A 25,129-nucleotide genomic window follows, 5' to 3' on the forward strand; every position below is an offset into this window, starting at 1 on the left:
CCACTGAAAGAGAAAGTAGGAAAACTATCCCATTTATTATAGCCTCAAAAAAAAAAAACCACTTGGAATTAATTTAATAAAAGAGATGAAAAACCTCCACAATGAAACACTAAAGAAAGAAATTGAATCAGACCTTAGAAGATGGAAAGATCTCCCATGTTCTTGGATTGGCAGAATTAATATTGTCAAAATGGCTATACTACCAAAAGCACTATTAAAATTCCAATGATTTTCTTCTTCAAAATAGAAAAAGCAGTTGTGAAATTCTTTTGGAAAAACAAGGAGTCCAGAATAGCCAAAGCAATTCTTAGTGAGAAAAGTGAAGCAGGAGGCCTCACAATCCCTGACCTTAAATTCATTGGCACCAAAACAGACACAAAGACCAATGGAACCGAATAGACGACACAGAGACAAACCACATAGATGGTTATCTCACACTAGACAAAGGCACCATAAACATATGCTGGAGGAAAAGACAGCCTCTTCAACAAATGGTGCTGGGAAAACTGGAAATCCATAGGTAGCAGAATGATTTTTAACCCCTGTATCTCACCCTTCACAAAACTCAAGTCAAAGTGGATCAGGGACCTAGGCATTAGACCAGAGACCCTGCACCTACTAGAAGACAATGTAGGCCCAACTCTCCATCATGTCAGCTTAGGAACCAACTTTCTCAACAAGAGTCCTAAAGTGCAAGAAATAAAATTAAGGATCAATAAATGAGATGTTATCAAACTCAAAATCTTCTTCACAGCAAAGGAAACAATGAGGAGCGTAAGGAGAATATTACTCAGCCTTAAAAAACAATGACTTTTTGACTTTTGCTTGCAAACGGATGCCTGCTAAGTGAAATAAGCCAATTCCAAAAAACCAAAGGCTGAATGTTCTCTTTGATATGCAGATGCTAACACACAACAAGCGGGGAGAGAACAGAAGTTCACTGGATTAGACAGAGGGGAAGGGAGGAGGATGGGAATAGGAAAGACAGAATAATTTTTTTTTTTATTAGAATGAATCGTACATACTTTGTCCCACCTTCTCTGAAGTCCTTCACTCTCTCGCCCTTAAACTTGACAATGCCTCTCAGGTTTGGACCTTCTGTGCCCATGGAAAGGCTCCTCCCCATCACCCCTGCTTCACTTGGAGGTGGGGTGATGTTAGTGACATGGGCCACCCCATCCTCAGGGCTCACAGTCACCAGTTCTTAGAACATGGACTTCCCATGGAGACTCCCAGTAGGGGGACAGGTGAAGAACAGGCCTTGTCCCCAGGAGCCACACCTGGGCTCTCTACCAAGCTGCCTTCCTGGACAGGCTCAGGGAGCAGGGGAGGCAGCCCAGTCCTCCCAGAAGGCCAGGCATCCCGCTCGCCCACTCCCTGGAGCCCCTTGTCCCAGGCTCTCTTCCCACAGCTCCGTGGCAGGGGAGCTCTCCCACCACAGGTCCCAGGGGAGTCTGTGACGCTCCATCACAGCCCCCTGGTCCTCCTCCTCCTCGACTTTCTCCAAACCCGGTGACAGGTAGGGTGGAACCAGTAATGACAGCAACTGGCCAACGGCAGAAGGCCTGAGCCGGGCAGCTAGCGCTCCCGGTGCTGCAAGACTGGGCCTCCACGAGAGGCTGAGATCACAGAGCAGAGGAGCCAGGAGACAACCCGCGGTGCCCCTGCCCAGGCAGTGGGAGGCCCTGCTGGAGCTGGCCAGGAGGTCCAGGTGACAGCTGAATGCACAGGAGGCCCAGGGAATCCGTCCTCCAGGGACTGGACTCGCCTTCAGCCTATCTGCGACTGCCACGCTTGCCCTTGTCAGCCCCCCTCTGAGCCTCTGTGTCACACACCTGCCTGGGTGACAGTGATCATCCATCTTCCAGTGCCCGTGGCCAATGGTCATTAGGTGGAGCGAAGCTGGCAGAAGGCAGGCAGGTGGCCTCAGCTGCAGGCTGGGGCCAGCACGCCAGCACAGGGGACTCTCAGCACCGGGGATTTGGGAATGATGACCTGGCACAGGAGCCCACAGTGAGAACCACCGCTGTGTGGACCTCCCAGGTCCCCCACGGCTTTCCCTGGCCAGCCTCCCCATCCGGAAGGGATGGGTCAGAGGTGTGATCTCACGACAGGCCAGGACTGTCAGGAACAGGCGCCACAGAGGCAAGCTGAACCTCCAGCACCAGGAGCAGAGCGGCGGGCAGCTGTGACCCCTCTGCACCCCCAGGGCCTTACCTCTGCCTCAGGACCAGCGTCAGGGAAGAGGAGCCTTCCTGGCTGTGGGGGGCCATGTGGGCTTTGTCTCTTCCTCCTCTGTCTCCACAGAGGCCCAGCGGGAGACTGGGTAGCATCTCTTACCAGGACTCCCAACACGGGCTTCTGGTGGGACAATGCCAGCTGCCATATCCCAGGCAGGGCACCAAAGACATGACTGGTCAGTGGACCTCACTGTGGTCAGGTAAGGGAGGGGGAAGAACAGGAAAGAGGAGTGGAGTGGGGAGAGGACAGACCCCACGGGCTGAGAGGCACAGAGAGGGGTTAACAGGGCTGGGGCTTCAGAGCAAGACGCACCTGCTCTAATAGCTCCCGATGTGCTCCTTGTGGGCTGTGTGGGCGGCCCACGTTCACTGGGGCCAGACCAGGCCAGACCTGAGGTCGGAGCTACGCTCACCTGTTCCTTTGTAACATAACCCCTTGCCCTATTTAGGATAGAATCTTCCATGGAAGTGCCTTGTGTGTGTCCCCTTCTCTTACTGTGCCCTTGGGTGTGGCCTACCCAGGTGTCAGTTTTTCTGCTGACAGTGGACATCATGAAGATACTCAGCCCCCTGAAACCTGACCCCTTGCCTAATTTGAATAGCTTCTCCTCAATAAAAGGGGTCAGCAGGTGCTCTCTCTCTCTCTCTCTCTCTCTCTCTCTCTCTCTCTCTCTCTCTCTCTTTCTGCGGACCCTTGAGGTCAGAGGAGCCGTCACAGCAACCCCAAAGAAAAAGATATTTGTGTCTCTTGTGTGGTTATTTCCTGCAGCCCAGTTAGCCCAGTTTGACTGGAGTGACCCCTGAGTGTTTTAGTTGTGAACGAAACCCGGCAGCAAAGGACTATTTTCAATCCCCAGCACTCCTGGGCACAACTAGAGAGAGCACCACCCTGGGAGTCTGAGCAAATTACTTCATCTCTCTGATTTTTCACCTGTAAAAATGGAGTGTGAAACCACAACATGCTGTATAGTAGCTGACAGAATACACATAAAAATGCTCCATCCAGAGCCTGGCACATAGCAGGGGCTCAGTAATGACTGATGGCTCATTGACACCATTGAAAAACTCCAAGACAGGAACTGAAGCCATGACCCCTGACATTCAGGTGTGGAGGGAAACAGGTAGGCTCCAGGTAGGTCACTGGTGTGTACGGCATCCTCCAGCTCAGGTAACACAACTACTCCCTGATCTTAAGGTTCTCAAACCCTTTTTAAAAAATGACAGTTATTGACACTTTAGCATAAAGTCCTGCAGCAGGTTATCTGGTTCTTCCCTCCCAAGCCCTAGATGACACCGGTCCTGAGATGTCCTTGGAGAACAGATCTGGAGGAGGGACCTCTATGAAGCAATGACCACGGGGTGGGTGGGTTCTCTTCACCTCTTCTCACCTGAATTTCCTTCCCCGCTCCCCCGGCTAGAACCCCTGCAACCAGCTCCAGTCCAGCACTACACACCCGAGACCATCATGCTGGGCAGCAAGAGCCCCACACCCTGGTGCCACCCCCTGGGGCTGTGATAGCGATTCTTCCTGCCCACGGGCCTAAGGCTATATGGCCAGGTCACCCAGAGGGTCACAAGCCTGCATGTGCACCCCCGGGTTGGTCCAGCAAGAAGGACAAGCTTCCTGCCTCAGTTTCCCTGCCCAGCACGCCCTCCATCACTCCCCAGTGAGCCCCGCTCGACTTCCCCTGTGGGCTTAGTGGAGACCTGACGGCCCCCCAAGCTTCTCCAGCCCCTGCCCCAGAGTCTGGAGCTTGCTTCCCAGACTTCCCAGGGCCTGCTTCACCTGCTGGGCCCTGACAGGGGGCCCTTCAGGTGGCCCAGCCAGGACCGCCCCTGTCCCTTTCCCTTCTCCCTTCCCACCAGTCCATCAGCTGGTATCACTATGGTCCCTAGAGGCCTTGCACTTGAACTTGTCTCTTTCCTTCTCTTCCACATTCATTGGGTGGACTGTGTCTTGGTAGCTAGACAATGTGGTCATTTCCTTATTGAAGGTGGAGACAAGTGTCCCTCAGTGAGACAGGTGTTGCCGCCAGGGGCCCTGGAGCAGAGCAAGAAGCGGGCACGAAGGAGAGCTCAGAGGAGGCCCTGCACAAATGCAAACACAGTCTTTGGAAATGATTGCCTGTTTGTTAAATGTCCATGCTCTGGACTCCAAATGCCCAGATTCAAATAATCCTGGGTGATCTTAGGTCAATTTCTCCATTCCTCTGAGAGTCATCTGAATTTCCTCATCTGAAGAATAGTGATAATGAGACCTGGAGGGGTTGCAGTAAGAACCAAGAGACAGGGCTGGGGATGTGGCTCAGGGGTAGAGCACTTGCCTAGCATGTGTGAGGCCCTGGGTTGGATCTGCAGTATTAGAAAAAAAAAAAAGAATTAAGTAAGACAGCATATAGACTGCCTATATATATAGTAGACACTATAGAAATAAGCACTGTTTTATTGGACAAGACATCCTGCTTTGGGTATAGGAACACTGCCTCCAGGAAGCCCTCAAGGCTTTCTTTCAAATTTCTAGTGCATGGAGATGGGAAGAGAAGAGGATGCGCTGGGCATAAAGATAAGGAACAGGAATACGGATGCATTTGGCACCTACCTGGGGCCAGGCCCTCTCCTAGACCCTTGATGTACTACCTCATTCTACCAACCCTGCAGCCCAAGAAACCTCAGCTAGGGGCAAGGGTTCGGGGGACTGGCATGGAGAGGAAGCCCTCTTTCCCAGGCTGCAGGGTTGTGAGCATCAGAACTTTGCACCCTCAGCAGGGTGAGGGCAAAGCTATTCCCAGGTAGACAGAAAGCAAGAGCATATGCCTATCGAAGGTGAGGCATCCCCGCTTGATGCAAGTGACAAACTTGGTTCTGTCACTGTGCTGGGTCATATTGCAGGATAAGTGGGGTGGGGCTCTGGTTCTGGAATGATCCGCCTGGCTCTCCATGAAAGGCTGTTTGCCATGGCAACAGGCACTGCAGAGATCCTGAGGCTGCTCCCGGGGAAATCTGCTCTTCAGGGACATTTCAAAGCTCTTCCCCTGGTTTTGTGGGAGCAAGCTCTTATCAGGATGTACCCCGGGCCAGAGAGGGGCCTGTGCTCCCCATGACCTTCTTAGAGCCAGCCCATCTACCCCACTTTCCAGGATCCACAGGACAACAGGTGTGGAGGGGGAAACACACGGCATAGAATCTGGGCGGCCCAGCCTCAGCATCGCCGGCCATCCAGGCCCGGCAGCAGAAATCAGCAAGCCCCAGGCCCCCAGATGTGGCCCATCTCCTCATCCCTTGCCGAGTCAAGTAGCTCTTCAGCCCTGCACCCAATCCACAAGCTGTCACTGCAGAGAGTAAAGCAGAGACCGTTCCCCAGGTGGAGCCGTCCTGTGGGAGCTCAACTGCGAAGAGGCCAGGTGTCCACAGGGAAGGGGATCCCCCATCTCGTCACTGCTGAGTCCAGTTTCCACTTATCCAGGCCACACCATGGATCTGGACCCTCCCTGGCTCTCACACCCACGTCCAGCCCACCAGTCTGTCCTCTGACTCTACCTTCAAACTCTAGGGAGCATGCTGCCTCTTCCTGCACCCATTGCCTTGGCCTCTGAGCTGGCCTCTGCCTCCCTCCACCTGTCACCCCTTGCCTGTGACTTCCCATCTCACTTGGAGGACAAGCCACTTCTCTGACTTCTAAAGCCCTGCAGGACCTGGTGGCTGCCACTCCTCAGACTTTTTTCTCAACCAGGTCACCTCCCCAGTCTGCTCTAGTCCCAGGGACCTTGTGGCCCCAGGCCCTACAGTGGAGGCTGCAATGATCTACCAAGGTGAGCCTTCAGGAATTGACAAACAAACACAGTGCCCATCAGGATAAAGGACGGCTCTCTGCAGCCAGCCCCTCTGGGAATGGCCTCAGCTAAAGGAGATGCCCTCACCGGAGGTCATGCCTCCTCCCCTGATGGCTCGGGTCCGGGTACCAAGGCTGACCCTCTCAACCCAAACCCAAACAGCTCCGTCTTAGTGATTTGGGCTGCATAAATCATGGATGGCTTGTAAACAGCGGAAATTTATTCCTTACGATTGTGGAAGCAAGACAGTTCAGGGTTAAGACACTAGTGTCTGGTGAGGACAGCTTCATGGGTGACATCTTCTCCTGTGTCTTTGCATAGCAGAAGGGGAGGGGTCTCTCCAGCTTCTTTCACAGGGCAGTCATCCTGTGCCCGACAACCAAACCACCTCCCAGTGCTCCGCATCCTGACACCATGCCCTCAGGGGTGAGGATTTCAACACAGGGAGGGCGGGCACAGATAAACATTCAGGCCTGGGCAAGCCCTCAAGGACCGGCTTCTCAGAACTCCCCGGGGAAAGCCAAGGCCTCCCCACTTCTCCCTCTGCCTGGTCCTGCTGCCCTCCCTCCTCCTGCCACCGCAGCTCAGATCAGCCTTCCAAGATAAACAGCAGCGCGGCTGCACGGGGCTCACTGAACACCCTCCACGGGGAAGCTTCTGTGCCAAACTGACAAGTCCCAGTAAGTCCCAGTCCCCATCCTCACCGGCCACGTAACTCTGAGCAAGTACATCGCCTCTCTCTCAGCAGACAGGGGTGATAATAGTGGTATCTACCATTAAGTCAACATTTAATCAATAAGAAGAAGAATGTAAGTATCAAGCCAAGATTTATCAATCCCTTCGAGTTGTGCCTGGTATGAGGTAAGTACCAGAAATATAAAGATATTACTTCTTAGCTCCCCTATCCCCCAAAACTCCATGCTCCAGAGCAGAGCTTGCTTTCTCCCCTTGCCACTGTCACCAGGGCCACAGTCCTTACCCAGGCGTGTGTACCCTGGCTTCACATAAGTCTGCAGGCTTGCAGGGGCCCTCCTCATGGGGCCAAAGAGAAAGAAAGAGTTTGGGCAGGGCTGCAAGTCCAAGAGCAGGGTGGGCTCTGTCGGTCCAAGGATGCAGGTGCCTTGCAGCAGAGCTGAGCAGGGATTCCGGAGCACAGAGGTACCACCCCGGGGTAAAGCTTAGGTTCTCAGTCGGCTCTGGATTTCAGTCCCAACCTGACACCTGCAGGGTCAGGTGACTTAGTTCTATGATCCCCGGTGTCTGCATCTCAAGGCAGGGATAGCAGTGGGGCCTGCCTTTCTGTTGTAAGAACATGTATGAGTTTATGCCTGTAAAATATCTGCCTGTAAAAACAGGAGGGAGGGGCTGGGGTTGTGGCTCAGAGGTAGAGGCCCTGGGTTCGGTCGTCAGCACCACATACAAGTAAATAAAAATAAAGGTGTTGTGTGTCCAACTACAACTAAAAAAAAATAAATATTAAAAAACCAGGAGGGAATGTTCTCCTGCTACCCCTGTATTAGTCCATCATGACTGCGTGACACACACTCCCAAATTTCACAGCTCAGAGGAGCAACACATTTCTTTCTCACACGACGCTGTGGCCTTTTCTTTGACAAGCTGCCGGGCTCAGCAGAGGCAGCTCATCTCTGCTCTGTTGGGCATCAGCTGGGACAACTTGAATGCTGGGAGCCGGAGTCCCCTGAAGTCTCCCTCCCTCGTGTGTGATGCCTGATTGGGACCCTGCAGCACTCGGGCTCCACGCTTCTCTTGCTCTAACTCTCGCTGGTCTGTCCAGCATGATGGCTTCAGAGCCTCTTGCCTGGGTGCTGGGGGCTCCAGGCACCTGTCCTGAGAAGGAGAAAAGCAGGCAGAAGCTGGCTGCCTTTCGTGGGCTATCCTAAGAAGTCACTTTATCCTATTTACTTGCTCCGGGCAGCTACAAATGTCGGCCAAGTTTCAAGGGAAAGGAGCATAGGCCCCTCCCCTCAGTCACCAACATCATGCTGTAAGAAGGGCATGGAGTGAGGTATATGTGGAAAATATGATCTGCCCCACACCCCACAGAGCATGGTTCCATGCTAGCACCTGTCCCCGCAAAGGCCCAGATAAACGCTGCTGCAGCCTGGCCTCCCCAGCAGGGCCTGTCCCTTTGCAGCTGAAGCTGAAAGAGCACATCTGTATCTTAAGCTCCTCCTTCCTTAGCCCCCGTGGCCCTGCAGGAGCTAAGAACCCCTGGGTCAGCTCCTTTCCTTTCTGCCAAGTTGAACCTCATCCTCTGCTGAGCAAAACCAGGTGGCTGAGCTTCCAGAACCACTTGCACCTAGGCGGGTCCCTGGCCCCAGATCCATGTCCCCTGCCCTAAAGTCATAGCAATTCTTTGAATTTTCGAGTTCTGCCATTCACTCCCCATCAGTGGAGATAAAATAAGCAGAATGAAAGAAACAATCGGATGCCCCAGCTCCTCCTCTGATGCCCAGAAGGGTGATGTGTGCCTACCGAAAACCCTCTGCCCCACCAGACAAAGATCCGGACTGCAGACTCAACGTTTTAAAAGCCAGTGAGGCGGGCTGGGGATGTGGCTCAAGCGGTAATGCGCTCGCCTGGCACACATGCAGCCCAGGTTCAATCCTCAGCACCATATACAAACAAAGATGTTGTGTCTGCCAAAAAATAAAAAATAAATATTAAAAAAAAACTTTAAAAATGAAAAATAAAAAAAAATAAAAGCCAGTGGGGCACAGACGCTGGAATTGACCAGGAACCTTCCAGGAAGATAGGTCAGCATCCCCAGAGCAAGCCACCGTTCACCCACCATCAGCTCAGTGCCCAAAGCCACTTGTCCAAAGTCTCCCTGCCCCTTAAGATCTAGAAACCATTGCCTCTGCCCCTTCCCACAGCCCAGCCCAGTGCTCCCCAAAGTGTCACATTTCTACAGTCCCCCAGCTCGGCTTCCGCCCTCCCCCGAGTTCCCATCGCCTATTCTGTGTTCCCTGGAAGCTGTGTGCTCACTTGGTTCCCACCCAACCACAGGGCACAGACCCCAACACCCACCCCAGGCCTGAGCAGAAAACTGTACTGGCAACTTGGAAGCATGGCAGGACAAAGAATCCACAGGAGAAGTTTGAGATGAAGTCCTGTGCCCTCCTGCTGTCACAAAGAACTCAGCCATTCATTCCACCACCTGGGTCCAGTGCCTACGGGATGTTCCTCCTCCCCCTGGTAGTCCTCTCTCTGTAAGTTCAAAAACATCCCACCATATTATGCAGGGTCCCTGGACTCTCCGCAGCTCCCACCATCACTGGAAGCCCCTCGGCACGACACGATGGCATCTTCTAGTCATCACAGTGCACCATCTATGCCATCTTACGACACACAAGGACTCCCTCACGTGCATATGAAGCATGCCGCCAGCTCCCCTAGGAGGAAGGCAGCCTTGAGTCAGCTTAGGTCTTTGATGATGACATCTTTTCCAGGTCAGCTCTGATGACAGAGTTGATCTCCCTGGCCCCACCCAGCTCTCTCTCCGGCCTCATTCTCCTGCTCCTCCAGCTGAGTGGTGCTGGGGATTCTGGAGGAGATGGCTGTGATCTTGGCCTCTCAAGTACTCTACGTGAAACCATCAGGGGCCTTGGAGGAGGTCAAGTGAGGTCAAACAGCTTGATCTATGGCTCAGGGGTGCAGGGTGGGCCGTGAAATTCCTGCACTTGTGACTTCTATGCCCGTCACTCCAGGAAAAGGGGAAAAGTTAAAGGTCAACCCAGTCTAACTCCCCTCTGTTTTGACATCATAGGTAGGAGGGCCTCAGAGCAGCCAGAACACCCATGATGCCTTGCCTTTGCTAGTCCTCTGCACAATATAAGCGTCCAGCTGACAGGTTCCCAGGGACAGGGACAAGGAATAGAAAGGAAAGGTTCTGGAGAGAAGTCAAGAATACTGATTGACCCAAGCCAAGGCAGAGCACACCTGCAGCCCTCCCCACGGCCGTGGTCAGGGCGCCTTCTGTTTGGCTGGAAACCACCTCCCCTGCTCCATGCCCAGGTCTTCCTGGGAGCGTTTTCATCCTCAGTTAGGCACCATCTGGCGGTGTCATCGGGAGCCTGGAGGGTAGCCAGGAGCTGGCACAGACAGAGCGTGAAGATTTCAGGCCTGTGTGCTGGGCCTGGCTTGAGGGACCTCAGCTCTCTCCTGACTTGATGGCTGGGGAGGGTTCCAGCTGCACGGAGCTCGGCCTCTCAGGGCCGACAGATGGGCAGCCCCGGGAGGAGCCACATGGCAGGGCCGTGTTGTGGTTAAACGCAGCTCATTAGGTTTTATCCACAAGATGCTGCTGGGTTGGCAGGAGCACACCTGCCCCCAGCAGGAGTGGCCCACAGACGTGTCGGCAGCCCTGGGAAGGGCATGGTGGAGAGGCTGGAGTGGCAGGCGTGCTCTCGGAGGTGGGTGTCCCCTCTCCGACCTCAGAGGCCCCCTCTGTGCATAGGGGACCTCAGAGAAAGCCTGAGGGCATTTGGCACACTGTACCAAGGCCAGGAACGCCACATCCCGCCCACCCCGGGGGCAGGTGGTCAGGAGGGCAGCCAAGACACAGGCAGGTCCAGGTCTGTCCACTGGCAGGACTTTGACAACAGCCACACTAAGAACGGGCAAAATTTGGAAAGACCCAGAGAGAAACCATTCTCTATTTTGCAGACCAAGAGGCAAAATGGAGAAAACTGTGAAAGTATTTGTATGAATACTTAAAATTTAGCCATTTAAAAGAATGTGAAAAACATTCTTAGTTCATAGACCACACAAAAATAGGTGGTGGCCACCTCTTGCCATCCCAGTCTTTAATCCTACACATAAGGATGCCAGAAGAGGAGGCTGCCTTCGGCTCTCCTCCAAAGCAGAGCCCTCAAATGTGGGCAGCATGAAGGTGAAAGGGCTTGGCTGCGTTCGTATAGTTCCTATCCATCCACCTCTGGCACAACACCTTATATGGGACTGGCTTTGCCTGGGTGTGTCAGCCTCTCCCCAGTACAGGCCTGGTACAAGAGGCTCTGTCTCCTCCAGAATCCCAGTGCCACCCTGCGCTATGCTGAGGCCTCTCCCCAACCCTAGATCCCAGTTGGTCTCCCCAGGCCACATTAGGGTGGTCCTGACATCTCGTGGTATCACTTGCCACCTTCCTAGAGATGCAGAAACCGATGCAGAGGATATTGTGTCTGGAGACTCCCAGCTATACTCAGGCTTGCTGTTGTCCCAAGCCCTGTCCCCTGTACCCTGGTCAGTGCTGGCTGCCCTTTTTTTTTTTTTTTCAATTCCCACCACCTGAGATTGACCTACCCTTTGGGGTGGGCCCATGCCTAAGCCCAGCCACCTCTGCATCCACTTAGCCCCATGCTGACCTTGGCCCCTCACATTATAATATCCACCCACCCCCATCTTACAGGGAAAAACTAGCAGGAAGAGGCCCAAGTGACACTAGGCACCTGGTTAGAAACCTAACCACAGGAACTTGGAGCCAGTCCCTTCCGTTGCTCAGCTCTGCTTTTCCTGCTGTGAAACGCGGTGGCCTTGGGCCCAGCTTGGCTATACATCACATGCTGGTCCTGGAAGTGTCCAGGGTAGCACATCTATGGCCTGGCACACGTTAGTCCTCAGTGGCCACTTATGGAATCCACATCTGAAATGGAGATGCAGAAATAGACTAAGCCAGGCAGATGCAGGTGGAGGAACAGCCATGGGGCAGAGTGGGGGGCAGAGAGGCGAAGACTGGAGCGGAGAAGGAGGGCGCAGGAGGGCAGGCTGGTAGCTGAGCTGCTGCACCTCGTTTTTTAGGGCAGTGCCCACTGGTCAGTAACACAGAGGTAAAGGAGGTGGGGGAGGGGTGAACAGGAAGGAGGGTGGCCCAGGAGAACCATGTAACCCCCTGTCATGAGCTAAGACATCAAGACAGAGCTGTATAGTACCCAAGTGTCCTTACAATCTCCTCCATCTCCAACTGGGAACAGATGCCCTCCTGTAGCTGCACCTGGGCAAGGGCCACACCACCAACCTGGCAGGAGGAATCCGTGACTAAATTCAAACTATTATGAAGATAGCTAAACCTACTGTGGCATGCTCAACTCTTGGTAAACTAGACTATATACCTTTTGGGGGGCAGAACTGGGGATTGAACCCAGGCATGCTCAGTCCATGCATGAACTACATCTCTGGTCCTTTTTATATTTTTCGTTTTGAAGACAAGCTCTTTCTAAGTTGCCCAGGCTGGCCTCAAACTCATGATCCTCCTGCCTTAGCCTCCTGAGTTGCTGAATTACAGGCATGAGCCACTGTGCTGAGTTACACTGCACACATTTGATCTAGCAATATGGATTGACTCTTCCTTAATGAATTCCATTGTTGGCTGTTAAAAGCCTAGAGCTAAAAGAAGCATTTGAGCATTTTGCTCTCAAAGTTCACTGCACCCTGAAGTTCAAAGTATATCATACTCAATTCAAAGTATATCACACTCAAAAAAAAAAAAAAGAATCCTTTGAGAGTTGTCGAAGGAAGAGCTTGGATCAGGACAACCAAGGAACATTCCTGCCACGGTGCTGGTCTCCAAAGAGGACTGACAAGCCCTGGTCCCTGCTACGTCTGTCCACTGGCCTTGACTGCTGCAGTTCTGAGCATGGGCAGTAGCTTTTGCTCTTTGCTCCTTGTCTTTGGTGGGGTGGCTCTGACTGCAAGCAACACCGCAATAAGCCTGGCTTACACAGTGTGCTTTGCATCTCATGTGAAAAGACTAGATGTAGTAGGTTCAACCAGGATCAGGGCTCTAGGATGTCAGGGTTCTGGGTCATGTCCTCTGAGGGCCTATTGTGTTGGCCTTGCCCTCCCAGTTCCAAGAAAGCTGCTGCAGACTTCACTTCCCCAAACAACTGCATCTCAAGACCTGAAGTGGGGGTAGGGCCTTCTCATCCGGATCCCTCCACAGGCCGACAGTCACTGTCGGCAGAGGAGAGAGGACTGGGCCAGAGGTTCACCCCACTGAGCACACTGGGTTCCATTCCGGAGCACAGGTATCCTTCCTCTGGAAGAAAGATGGTGGGTTGGAAATCGATAGAGCTGCCGGGCCTTGTTGATATTCTTGCTTTTCAGCTTCTGCATATTTTGAACTAGAGATATTATACTGTCAAAACAAGTGAGTCATTATGCCCTTCTGACTGAAGCCCTGTGGATTAATGCTTCCGTCCAAATTCCCAGGGAGACACAGATGCATGGATTGGATAAGGCAAGGAAATATGAGACTGCCCTTGGAAGGGTTTGAGGTCATCCCAGCAGGAACTGGGATGCTGTGTTTATGGAGAAGAACTGGGTTGGGGACTCATGCACAGGGACTTTGTAATTAATGACTTCCATTCGTTCACTGTGTGACTGTGCTAAGACAAGAGAGAAACGGTCCATACAACATTGAGGGGAAAAAAATTGAATTCTACAAATACTTCACGCATGGTGTCACCACAGAGGGGAGCCTTCTCCTGGCCCCTAGTGATCACTGAATGTTTCAAAAAGCCACGGGGATACCAGACCAGGAAACAGGAAGGAAACCAGCATTCTGATTCCATTTGAGCCGTGAACCTGGTTTCTTCATTTGTAAAAATCAGCGTTTGGTGTCAAGGTCAAGATCCTTGCAGGTCTGATCTTCTATGACTACAACCTTATACCACAAATGACAAGCAGAACGCAGAGGTCTGAAACCAGCTGGGTCTTTGGCCTCCCTTTCAGACTGATAAAAATAATGTCCTGGTGATAGAGATGATGGTGGTGGTGATGGTGATAATGACACAGAGCACTGTGAGGCTTTGCGGTATGCCGTGTGTTGCTGTACATGTATTATCTCATTTAACTCCCTCAAAAACTGTAAAACAGATACTTTTCTTATCCTCATATAAAAGATGAGGCAATGAAGGCTCTTGGCTAAAAGGTCACTTGTTATGAATTGAACTGTGTGTCCCCTACCCCCCTTCCAAATCCATGTCGATGCCCTAACCCTCAATGTGACTATAATTCAAGACAGGGCCTTTAGTAGATAAGTAAGGTTAAATGAGGCCATCAGGGTGGGACCCCAGTTCAATATAATTGGTGTTATTATAAGAAAAGGAAGAGAAAACATAAAGAGGAAAGGTTGTGTATAGACACAAGGAGAAGGCAGCCACCTACAAGCCAAGGAGAGGGCCTCTGAAGACACCAATTCTGCCAATACTTGATCTTGGACATCCAGCCTCCAGAACCGTGAGAAAATAAATGTCCGTCATTTAAGCCACCCAGCCTGTGGTATTTGTTACAGCAGCCCAAAGTTGACTAATACATTACCCAATGGCAGAAGTAGCATTTGAATTAGACAATCAGACTCCAGAGCCATGTTCTTAAGACTTTGCCGCAGTCCGGCTGCAGCAAAATAACCAGGGGGTGAGGAAAAACTTGTGTAGACTGACACAGCAGGAGTAGGAGCCATTTATTGTAGGACAGGAGCGGTATTTATACATTTCACACAGCTTATCTAATTAACATAAACTAGATACAGCAGTCAACCAATCAGGAATCTCCACACTTAATGGCTCACTGGCGTTACTTCACAAACCACTCCCTCTGGCATTTTGCCAGGCGCCATCCTGACTTGTTTACAGACTCTAACAGACTTCATCACCTGCAATCCAACCCTTTAATTGGAGAGATGGAGAACAGACGTCCTGTGGCTGGATCGGTGAAAACAAAGCATACAGACTGTCAGATCTCACCTCCTGCCCTCCTTCCTCTATAAAACAATGACAATTCATTCAGGAGTAGCCAAGAACCATGTTTTAGATGGAAATTATTCCAGCAAACTATGGGCCAGTATTCGGTGTGGGGGGGGCTAGAACCATCTGGGTACTTTGCAGAGCTGGGTCATGGCTAAAATGGCAGTCAGCACCGAAGAGACTTGGGAAAGAGATGCACAACATCATCACCATCTGCTTCCCAGGGAACAGTCTTGGACGCTGCCTCATCCAAACAGGCCTCGATTTAAATCCCACCTTCCCCCAGGTATGGGGCCTAGGACAAGCCATGTCACCTTCTGAGCCTCGGTTTCTCCCTCTGTTCCACGGAGAGAGCCATTCTGACTCTGCACAGCACTGTGAGCATGAGAGAAGTTACAGCGTGGGAAACTGCCTCACAGATGGTCCGAATTCAGTAACGCTGAACTCAGGGGGCAACCTGAAATCCCCTTAGCCTCATCAAAGCAAAGCCTGCGGTTACAAATCCCCTGGCAGTCAGCCGCCGGTCCTTTCTGGAAGGAGCTGGGTATAAATTATAGATCACAGGCTCTTGGGTCAGCTGGTGTTCGGAATCTTGCCTCCCTGCATGCGGGAATCTGGGCCAGCTCTCCTCAGAGCCGCTGGTGGCCCTGGGGTCTCTGTTCCCACTGCAGTGCCTACCTCCGTTGCCCCCGCTTCCCTTGCCCCGAAGAACCAGTGCTCCTTGGGCTGATGTTGAGGGGAGGCCCTGGAAAGACTCCCAGAAAACCTTCCTCTCTTCAGCCCCCAAGGCTTGGGGCTAGGGAATCCTGAGCCCAACCCCAGCCCCACTGAGCAGGCCCACGTCACTCTCCCGGATCCCTGGGAAAAAAGTTCCACCTCGGAAGACCCAGGAAGAGAGGTGGGGTGCCCTGAGGGAATCTTGTCTTTAAGACTGAGAGGCTGCAGGAGGCCGCTGAGAAGCAGCCCTGTGTGGAGGGCAGGCTGTGCCCGTTCTGGGTTACTCCACGGTGGGTGGAGCGGAGTGTCCCGGCAGTGAGACTCCATTCCGTAAGGCCGTGGTTTGCCACAAACTACTCCATTCTGAGTTTAGTGCTGAGGTGGGATACCCTACACCTGTGTGTACAAGTAAACAACCACCACCTGCCCGGCTCAACCATAAGGTACAGTCCAATAAACTAATCGCGTTAATAAGAATGCCACCTGCAGATGTGCCGAATTAATGAGGAGCCCCTGGACGCCAGGGAGTGTCAAAGTCATATAGGAAAACCCAAGCCCAGGAGCTTATTGAACACACCAGACCACCAAGTGATGCAGCCCCCTCACTCAAGAGCCATAAAAGGGGGAGCACCCCAAGACTGGTTGACTAGGTAGTACCCCAAGCCTTTCACCTGGTCATTCGTCATGAGCCTTCCCAGGAAAATCGCCACAGAGGTGAACCTCCACACCGGGGCCTTTAGCAGAGGGCAGTTTCTCCTGCCCATGGCGACTATGCAGGCCTCCTCCAAGCTGACGCCCCAAGTTGACACTCTGTAACTACAGTCCATCCTTCCAGACCTTGGCCTTGAGCTTTGACATCTCTGTGCCCCTAACAAGCTCTTTGGCTGGTTCCTGATCTGACCACCTACAGCGACTCTTTGCATCCCCATCTGCTCTCTGCCTTTTTCTTAGGTTCAGCCTCCTGAGTCCCTGGGGCTGCCCCCACCCTTTCTGTAAACTCTGTATCTACTTGTGTGAAGTGTGACACGCGACTTCAGTGTTACAGATGTTAGAAATTAAGATTGGAATGAAAGAACTTGTGTTTGCCCCGCTTATGACTACCAGGTGACCCACAAGGATTCAGTGACCTGCCACTGAGGGAAGTGGTGTGGATTTATTGTCACTCAGTGAATTCTGACACTGTGGAAGGACACAAACACGTTTGGCCTGTTCATGACACAGCTTGCTCATGATACCCTATCTTCATCAGCCAGGAGTGACTGGGCGTGGGGGCCCGAGGCCCCTGCTCTCTCCACCCTCACCCACACTGCAGCCCCATTCCTAAGGCCACCTGAGGCACTGGCCTTCCTGTGCTTTCCCAAAGCCTCTCTGAGAAACACCAGCCTGGGCAGGCCTGAGCAAGCAGCCATGGGAGGTGACATCCAGGCGCAAGCGTTCCTTTACCTGGGAAACCTGGGGCTCAGTCAGAAGAACAAAAAATTTTGGTCCTGGGGCCAGATGGCCAGCATCCCAACCAAGCTGCCCCCTTCCCCTGTGACTTTGGACACGTCCCTCTCCACTCTAAGCTCCCTTTTCCTCACCAGCAGCTATGGAGAGACCATTAACTGTCATCAGGGCTGTTGTGAGGATGAAATGAGATAATGTATCAAAATGCTTAGCCCAGGGCCCGGCAGGCACAAGCTCAAAACAGTTGTCAGCCAGCTGTGATGCCCTAGGCTTCCCAGGGCTCAAATCCTAAGGGACTGCGAGGGAAGGCTTCCTTCAATTTGTGCTTTAGGCACCTTGCTTACCTCAACCTAGGAGCAATCCTGCTCTAAGAATGTGTGCAGGTGACCTTGAGAAAGGCAAGAAGCCCGGAATCACCTGACATTGGCATCAGCCTCCAGGAGGACCAGGGAGAAGCAGGACTCAGCCTGCAGGGGGCGCCATCTGGGCATCCAAAACACTCATTAGAAACTGTCCTCACTTCTCTGGGGCTGTGTTCTCATCTGAAAGTCTCATGAGGTCTGTCCCTCCCCACCATCCCCATCACAGAGCTGTGGGGACCAAACAAGACCAGAGAACAAAAAGACTGTAGAGTACAATGAGCTGGGTCACTCAAGAGGATGCTCATGATACCTGATCTTAGACCGAGTCTCTCCTCCCCGCACCAGTCCAGCCTTTTCCCAACAAGTTGCAGGTGCCTCCAAGTCATGTCTCCATTAAACAAAACCAAAGAATCAAAAGCTTGATTCTCCTGCTTCATATCTTTGTATCTGAGGAAAAGCAGCAAAATCACCCAATACATAAATTGGTGATAAAGTACTTGATAGCAAGACCCGTTTGTCTCACCTCCAATTTAATGTTTTAAACAACCACCACAAATTACCGATGGCCACTTTCACTGAATTAAATTGTAAGGAGAATTAGGAAACAGTTCAGATTTTAATCAATGTTTGTATTGACCACGAAAAAAGGAAGTCCCTCCTTTGCCTGTCTCTAATCAGGAGTGTTAATTATCTTGGACACATGCTAGCAAATTAATTATGAGCTAATGACATTAAAGGAGGGCATTTGTTCAGGGAAACTGATCACACATTGTTAGCTCTGGGGATTAAATGGAAAACCACTGTCACAAAAATGGCTTTAAAAATTAGACCCAATATTTGATTTGTGAGCTTGCCCAGCAGGAAGAATGAAGGACACTGACCCCTGCCCTGGCCCGCCACTCACGGGGCTGTCCCCCACATTCCTCCAGACTGCAGGAGAAGACGTTTACCTGTTGAACCTGTTCCGGGTTAAAAGACGATAACACTAAAGGTTTCCTTCCCTTGATGTGTGTGTTTATATAAGAGAAAGAGAGAGTCAGTCAGAGTTTGCATGGAAAGAGCCCCCGGGAGTGTGGGCGAAAGCAGATCTGTGGGCCACAGGTGTGCAGATCTGCCACAGGCTGCAGCCCTGCCCTAGGGCACCAGCATCTTCCAGCTGGATGGAAACCGCCTGGCCACCTGGGGAGCTGAGGCAGGTCCTGGCGGCTCTGTCTTTCAATCGGGCCTCCAGAAGCTGAGCCCAGATGCAGGAAGCCCGGCTGGGTCAGGAGTCGGTCATCCAAGTCAGGGCAGATGAGTCCAGGGAGTGGAATGGCCATCTCTCCATGTCCTCCCGTCCTTGTGAGCCAGGCCTGTGACGCAGGAAGAAGAAACAGAATGAGCTCCCCCATGTGAAGTGTTCCAGGCTTTGACTCCATACAGAGGGTGGTGGTAAAAAGGGAGGCTTGCCTACCAAGGCCCCTTCACGCATTCTTAGAAAACAGAATCCCCGGTTCACTCACCCAGCTAGACAACCAGCCCCTTTTGCACCTGACTAAATTCCAGTCAGTGAAATATCAGCAGAATTTTCTGGATGTGATTTTTGAGGAAATAAAAAAGATGCTGATTTTTTTTCTTCTTCTCTCTTCCTCTTTTCCCTGCATGAATACTTGACGTGGTGGCTGGGGCTCCAACAGTGATTTGGAGCAGAGGCGACCTGGAGGAGGAAGCCACTCACTGATGATGGCAGAGCAGGAAGGCAGAAGGAGCCAAGGATCCTGATGGCTGCAGAGCTCTGTACTAGCCCTTCCCTTGGACTTCTACACAATAGAGTCACTAGGAAGGCACCAAGGAGGTGTCCCAGAGGGGAGAAGGGGACTTTGACTCAGCCCTGGCAGGCTCTTGACTTAAGTCACAAAAAAGGAATTTCGGGAATTATCGGAGGAGTCGCAAACATTTATTTTTGAAAAGCAAAGAAATTGATTCAGGAAAGCCGCAATAGAGCAGGACACGCACTCAAAGGGGGAAGGAGCGCCAGCGTTGGAGAGTTAGATGCACTGTGGGGTCCTGGGCTCTTGTTTTTAAAGGGGTCTTTGTAAATTGGGAACACAGGAAGTGCGTGGGTATGATGGGCACCAGGAGGGTTCCGCTCTTAAGTGTGGGATGCAGGGTGGGTCACGGTGGCCTGATTCTCTCGAGGTCTCTAGGTTGACATCATCCAGTCAAGAGATAACATCTGGAACATACCCACATCATAGGTCTCTTACAATACGTTCCCTTTGCTTTATTTTGTCTCGAGAAAAATAGATTGTATAAACTGGCAATGTGCGTAGGCATTCGTCACCTAAACTCACGATTCTCTGAGATTCAAGGGTTTCTTAAGAATTCAGGACTGGAGGGACACAGGCTTGGGAGTAGAGTGCATGCTCGTGCAACTGCTGAGCTTTACAGTCACCGTGTCCTTCCCCTTCCCTGTGAGTGTCCCTTCTGCCTATCCTACCTGTCTTCCATCCCGCCTAAGCAGGAAAAACCACAGAGCTGCTTTGGTCGTGTGGCTATTATTAGAGGGCGTGGGGAGGTGTTCCTTCTTCAACATTGGATGCCATGTCTAATTCAGGCAACCGGGAATAGGGCCATCTCAGTATCAGCAGGAAGTAGCGCCCCCCCATACCCCCGCCAAAAAAACAGTTCTCTGAAAGTTTGCCAGACTGGAAGAAGCAAGTAATTATGAGGGAAGCTCTCCACGCCCGTGAAAGAGAAGAGCAGAAATCCAACCTTGGTGACCACTCCAACTCATTCTAACACTGTCCCCACTCTCCCTCTTCCAATTGACTCAACACACCATTGGGCTCAGGTAAATGGAACCCACCTGGCCTTGGAGGCTTGGTTGGGAGCAGGGCTGCAGGACTCCTGGCTTCCTGTACCCTGTGCTCTTCTAACTCTGCTTAGCAGCTGTCCCTCAAAGGCTACCCACCATAGAGGCAAAGCCTAAGTCCTGTAACTCTGTCCATCTACCTCATTGAGAGTCAGGCCATGAATGGATGCCGTAGGAGCACCCTCTATCCAGCATGTTAATGGAGGGCCAGGCAAGCATCCTATCCCCCTCTCTTGTGGCAGCAGACCTTGGAGGGAACCTCGCTCCTCCATGTCACATACAAGGAGAAAACTGAGGCCAGGAGGGGTCAGGTTGTACCCAGTCTCCAGCTCAACAATCAGAAGCCAACCTCAACTCCTCCAGCCCCTCCTCACCCTCATTCCAGGATGGGAAGTTGGAAACACTTAGTTTTGATGGCCCCTTTAATAAAGGGTTGGGGAAAGTCAGAACCTTGCCTGAGCCTCTACATGACCCACAAAAAGTGTTAATTCATCCATTTTCTAGAACAGCTCTGCCCACTAAAATTACATGTATGACACATATGCAGTTCTAAATTTTCTAGTAGCCACATTGAAACAAGCAAAAGACAGGTGAGATTGGTTTTAATAATATTTTAGTTGACTTGTGTTCAAAATATTGCCCTTTCAACCTGTGATCAATATGAAAACATCATGATGGTCGCCTTTAAAATCCTCCTGAGTCAGGTGTGGATTTCACACCTACAGAGCATCTCATCCCAGGTAGCCACATTACAATGCCCCATAGCCACCTGGAGCAAGTGGCCACTGCACTGAAGGACCAGGTTCTGGAAGGTCAGTGGGAGAGCTTCACCTGCTTAAAAGCTCCAAGCACTTCACGGGTACCAACACCCACTTACAAATCCCAGGCAGGTCTGAGGGTGCTTTTCCCCTGCATCCTCACCACCATTTAATATCCATTTTTGGAAAACTGTCAGTCTAAATTTCTAATAGCATCTCTGCTTTAGTTGGCCTTTCTCTAACCATGGGGAAATGGCAAAGTACCTTTTTGCAAGCTGATTGCCAATGACGACCTGTCTTCTGTCAATTGTCTGAGCCATATCCTTCACCTAGTTTTAAAATTAGCGGCTACTTTTTCTCATCGAATATTTTGAGTATCTTGGTTCTTTGTTTTCTGTACTTCATTTATGGTGCTTTTTGTCAGTCTGGGTCTTTCTGTTTTTATGCAGTCGAGGATGCCAGCCTTGTCCTTTATAGCATCTGGGTTTTATGACTTGCTGAAGAAGGCTTGTGCTCCCCCAAGATGACAAAAATACTCTCCTGTATTTTCTGCAAATATTATTCTATTCTCGTTTTCTTCTTTGCTTAGCTCTCTGCTCCATCTGGAATTTATCTTTGCCCAGCACCGTTCTTTGCTTACAAAATTTTAGCCCTGGTGCTTGCCTGAGGAGAACGGAGCTCTGGGGGAAGAAAGGGTCCTTATGGGGTGAAAGGCAGACGCACAGCTGGGGAGCCACAGGAGCAGAAGCCTCAGGAAGGTGGAGGCTGTGAGCTCAGGCTTCGTGCCTTCCCACCAGCTGGGAATCCGGTCCCTGGCAGATGTCTCCCACCTTGGAACCTCAGCTGACTGCCTGTGAAATGGGGATGCTAGGACCCCAAGGCATTGCTGTGGGGACTGTTTGGCTTCTCCATTATCTCCTCTCTCAAGGGCATCGAATGACTTCCTCTTGGGGTGATAAAATGACTTGCAACAACAGCTCTCAACACATGTCTTTGGATTGAGTTGCCCAGGCTCAGCTAGGAGGTTCTCACCTGGAATTGTCCTTGCTGTCAGATGTCCCCTTGCCCAACAGTCATCTGCAGGCTTGACTGAGCCAGATGTCCGCAATGGCTCCCCCATGTGGCTGATAGTGAAAGGGCTACTCGGAGGAGGCTGCTTTAGACAGGTGGTCCAGAAGTGTCTCTCCAAGGGGGTAACATTTGAGCTGAGGGCTGATTGGTGAGGAGATTGGCTCGAGAGAGCCTGGGGCAGCCCATTTTCAGCTAGGGACCAGTTATTATGGCTTCTGATCCTAGAAGACCTCCTTCTAGCCGCCCTGCTACAAAATGAAAGTCCCAACCCAACTGGCCAGTGACCGTGGCAGCTGATGCTCTACCTTACAGAAGAAAGAGTGTAATAAAGAGGTGGCTGTCCAGGCAGCCTGCCTCGAACATGCAACGGGAAAACAAGCTCAGGGCCAGGATCCTGCTTCATCTGGGAAACGGCCCCACTTAGGAGCCTTCCAACGGCATTAGGATAGCTCCCTGTTCTTCAAGCTATGTTTCTAAATTGCCACTGGCGACAAGTCGGTGACAGCTTACCCCAGCAGAAATAGCACTGCTGGAGACAGAACGCAAGATAACAAGCCTTCTTTCATGAAGCAAAGCCCAGCAGGCGCCCAAACACCCCTCGCACTGTTCCTTTCTCTTTGACATGAACAGCTGTACTAATGTGAGTTTACCCATCAGATTAAAAATAATTTGCTAAATATCCCGGTGGAGTTATTCTGAGTGGCTTTGGTTATTGTCAACACGTGCAGGGCTCATGATCTCTGGTTAACAGTGAGTGAGGTGCAGCTGGACCCCAAAATAAGGTTTTGAAGCCCAGCTCCACGTAAATTAGACCTTCATTCACACGTCCATTCAGGGGGTATTGTTAGTTAGCACTTTGTTCACAATTTTCCATTTTATTGTGGCAAAGATGTATTCAACATATGTCCAGAGATTGGCAAGGACCAAAAGCAACTGAATTTTATTTCTTTTCAATAGGAACTAAAACGAGGCTCACGTGAATCAACACTGAGCTAGGCTCTTTGGGGAAATCATAAAGTGAATTAAGATCAGACCCTGCCCTTGGGGAACTCACAGCCTGGTGGGAAGGAGGACACAGATATAGAAACAAGTAACTCTTAAGAGAAAAACAGAATGAAATAAGGGCTGATAGAGAGGGACTGAGCACTGGACATGCACAGAGGAATAATTACTTTGGCTGAGCAGGAAGGCGATGTGGCTACACTTATGACGGATGTAGCGTTGATCTGGGCCTTTGGCTATAGGTTTTTGTTTGTTAATAAAACATCAGAGGAAGCTATGTCTAAAGACATGATGTGCTAAAACTCCAAATATCTGACCCAGAGTTGTGCATCTACCCAAATGGAATTTTGACTCCCATGTTCAAGTTGGTTCTGGATACCTTGGAATCCCTTGCGGATTTTTTGAAATGTTACCTGAGCCACACTCTACAAAGATCCACAAAGCTGGGCAACCACAGAGTTTGGGGAGTCCCCAGATGATGCCATGTTCAGCCAGATTGTGTTTTCTTGTGTTCTCTAAAAACAAAGACGGAACAAGTGATTTCCAAAGTAACGGTACTAGCCGCACCTGGGATCTTGCTGGCAATGCAAATTCTCAGCCCACGTGGCCCACACCTGCTGAATCAGAAAGTTGGGATGGAGGCAGACCCAGGAATGAATGTTTTAACAAGCCCTCCAGGTTCAACAATGAAAGCCACTGAACTAATGAGAACAGTGGCCAAATAGCGAGCAAGATGCCTGTGTCCCATCTCATAGCATGTCCTTACAATCCTATGGTATTACACACTGTTGTTTATTGAGCACTTGCTGTATACCTGATCCATACATTAACTCGTTTTACTGATGCTTTTTCAAATAGGTGGGTCTTATTACCACCCCATTGTACAGATGAAGAATTTGAGGCTCAAAGCTATTACTACTGCTAAAAGCCATACAGCTAATGCACAGGCCGTTCAGATCCAAAGCCAGGGCCCTCTGACAGCACATCAGTGCTACTCTGTGTTGCCAGATACCTGGCTGCAGGATGTTGCATCAGTACTGTGTCATGGGCACTGCTTAGGGGAGTCGGGGGATGACCTAGAGAGGGGTTGTGGAGTCTCCTGGTGAGAAAATTCCATTTGTGGCTGGAGCTCACTCTTGGTAGAAGGAACATGGTTGCGTGGGAAGAGGAGGCTGGTCTGGACTCTATTAAGCCTCTCCCAGATCCTCGTACCTATTAGGCACCAGTCTCTTCCTGGACACAACTGGAGTGGATGACAAGAAAAAGGCCTCACAGGAAATAACTAAGAAACAAGCAGCCCCTTGAATAGCCTTGTCTTCTCCTCCCCATGTGGTTTTGGTCCAGCAGGACCATAGCTCAGAGGTCCCTGTCCAGCTGATGAGGAATCCAGAGGTTTTTACAGGAATGTTCTCCTCCTAGTACAGAGAGGAGGCCTTAGTAGGCAAGCATGGAAGGGACCGGTCTCCTCTTTGGTGACCTACCTCTGGCAGTAGCCACACTGGACAGTTGGGAATAGGCAGTGGATGCTACAGTGGCCACCAGCCAGCCTGGGCCAGCCCTGCAGCCCACACCCCTGCTTGGCAGCTTATTTCCTTTCCCCTCCCCGGAGGCCTTCCTGGCCCCTTCGTCCAGGTTCAGCTGGCTGCCAGCCAGACCAGCACCTGGGAGGTGGATGAAGCCAGGTGAGTCACCGGTTCCTGGAAAACCATAGTCTAGACAAACTCCCAGAGGGCAGAGATGGGCCCAACGGGCCTCTCCAGGAGCCTCATCCTGGGTGGACTCTGCCAGGCCCAAAAGCTGTCATTCGAGGAGGCTTGGGAACCAAGGTCACCCTGCCTGGGGGTCCTGGTTTCTCTAGTTCAGCTCAGTTCTGTGCTTCCAGGCAGCCAGGACTGAGCTCATGAGATCAAGGACCAGGAACATTTCTAACTTAATGTGTCCCAAACTTGGAATGCTCACAAAAGTCACCCGGAGGGGCTGGGATCCAGGTCAGTGGTGGAGCACTCTGGGCTCCATCTCCAGCAGCACAGGGGGCAGGGGGGGAGTCAGCTGGAATCCTGCCCATGAAGGTCCTGATCAGCAGG

The sequence above is a fragment of the Callospermophilus lateralis genome, chromosome 15 (genome assembly GCF_048772815.1).
Source record: "Callospermophilus lateralis isolate mCalLat2 chromosome 15, mCalLat2.hap1, whole genome shotgun sequence".
Classification (NCBI taxonomy): domain Eukaryota; kingdom Metazoa; phylum Chordata; class Mammalia; order Rodentia; family Sciuridae; genus Callospermophilus; species Callospermophilus lateralis.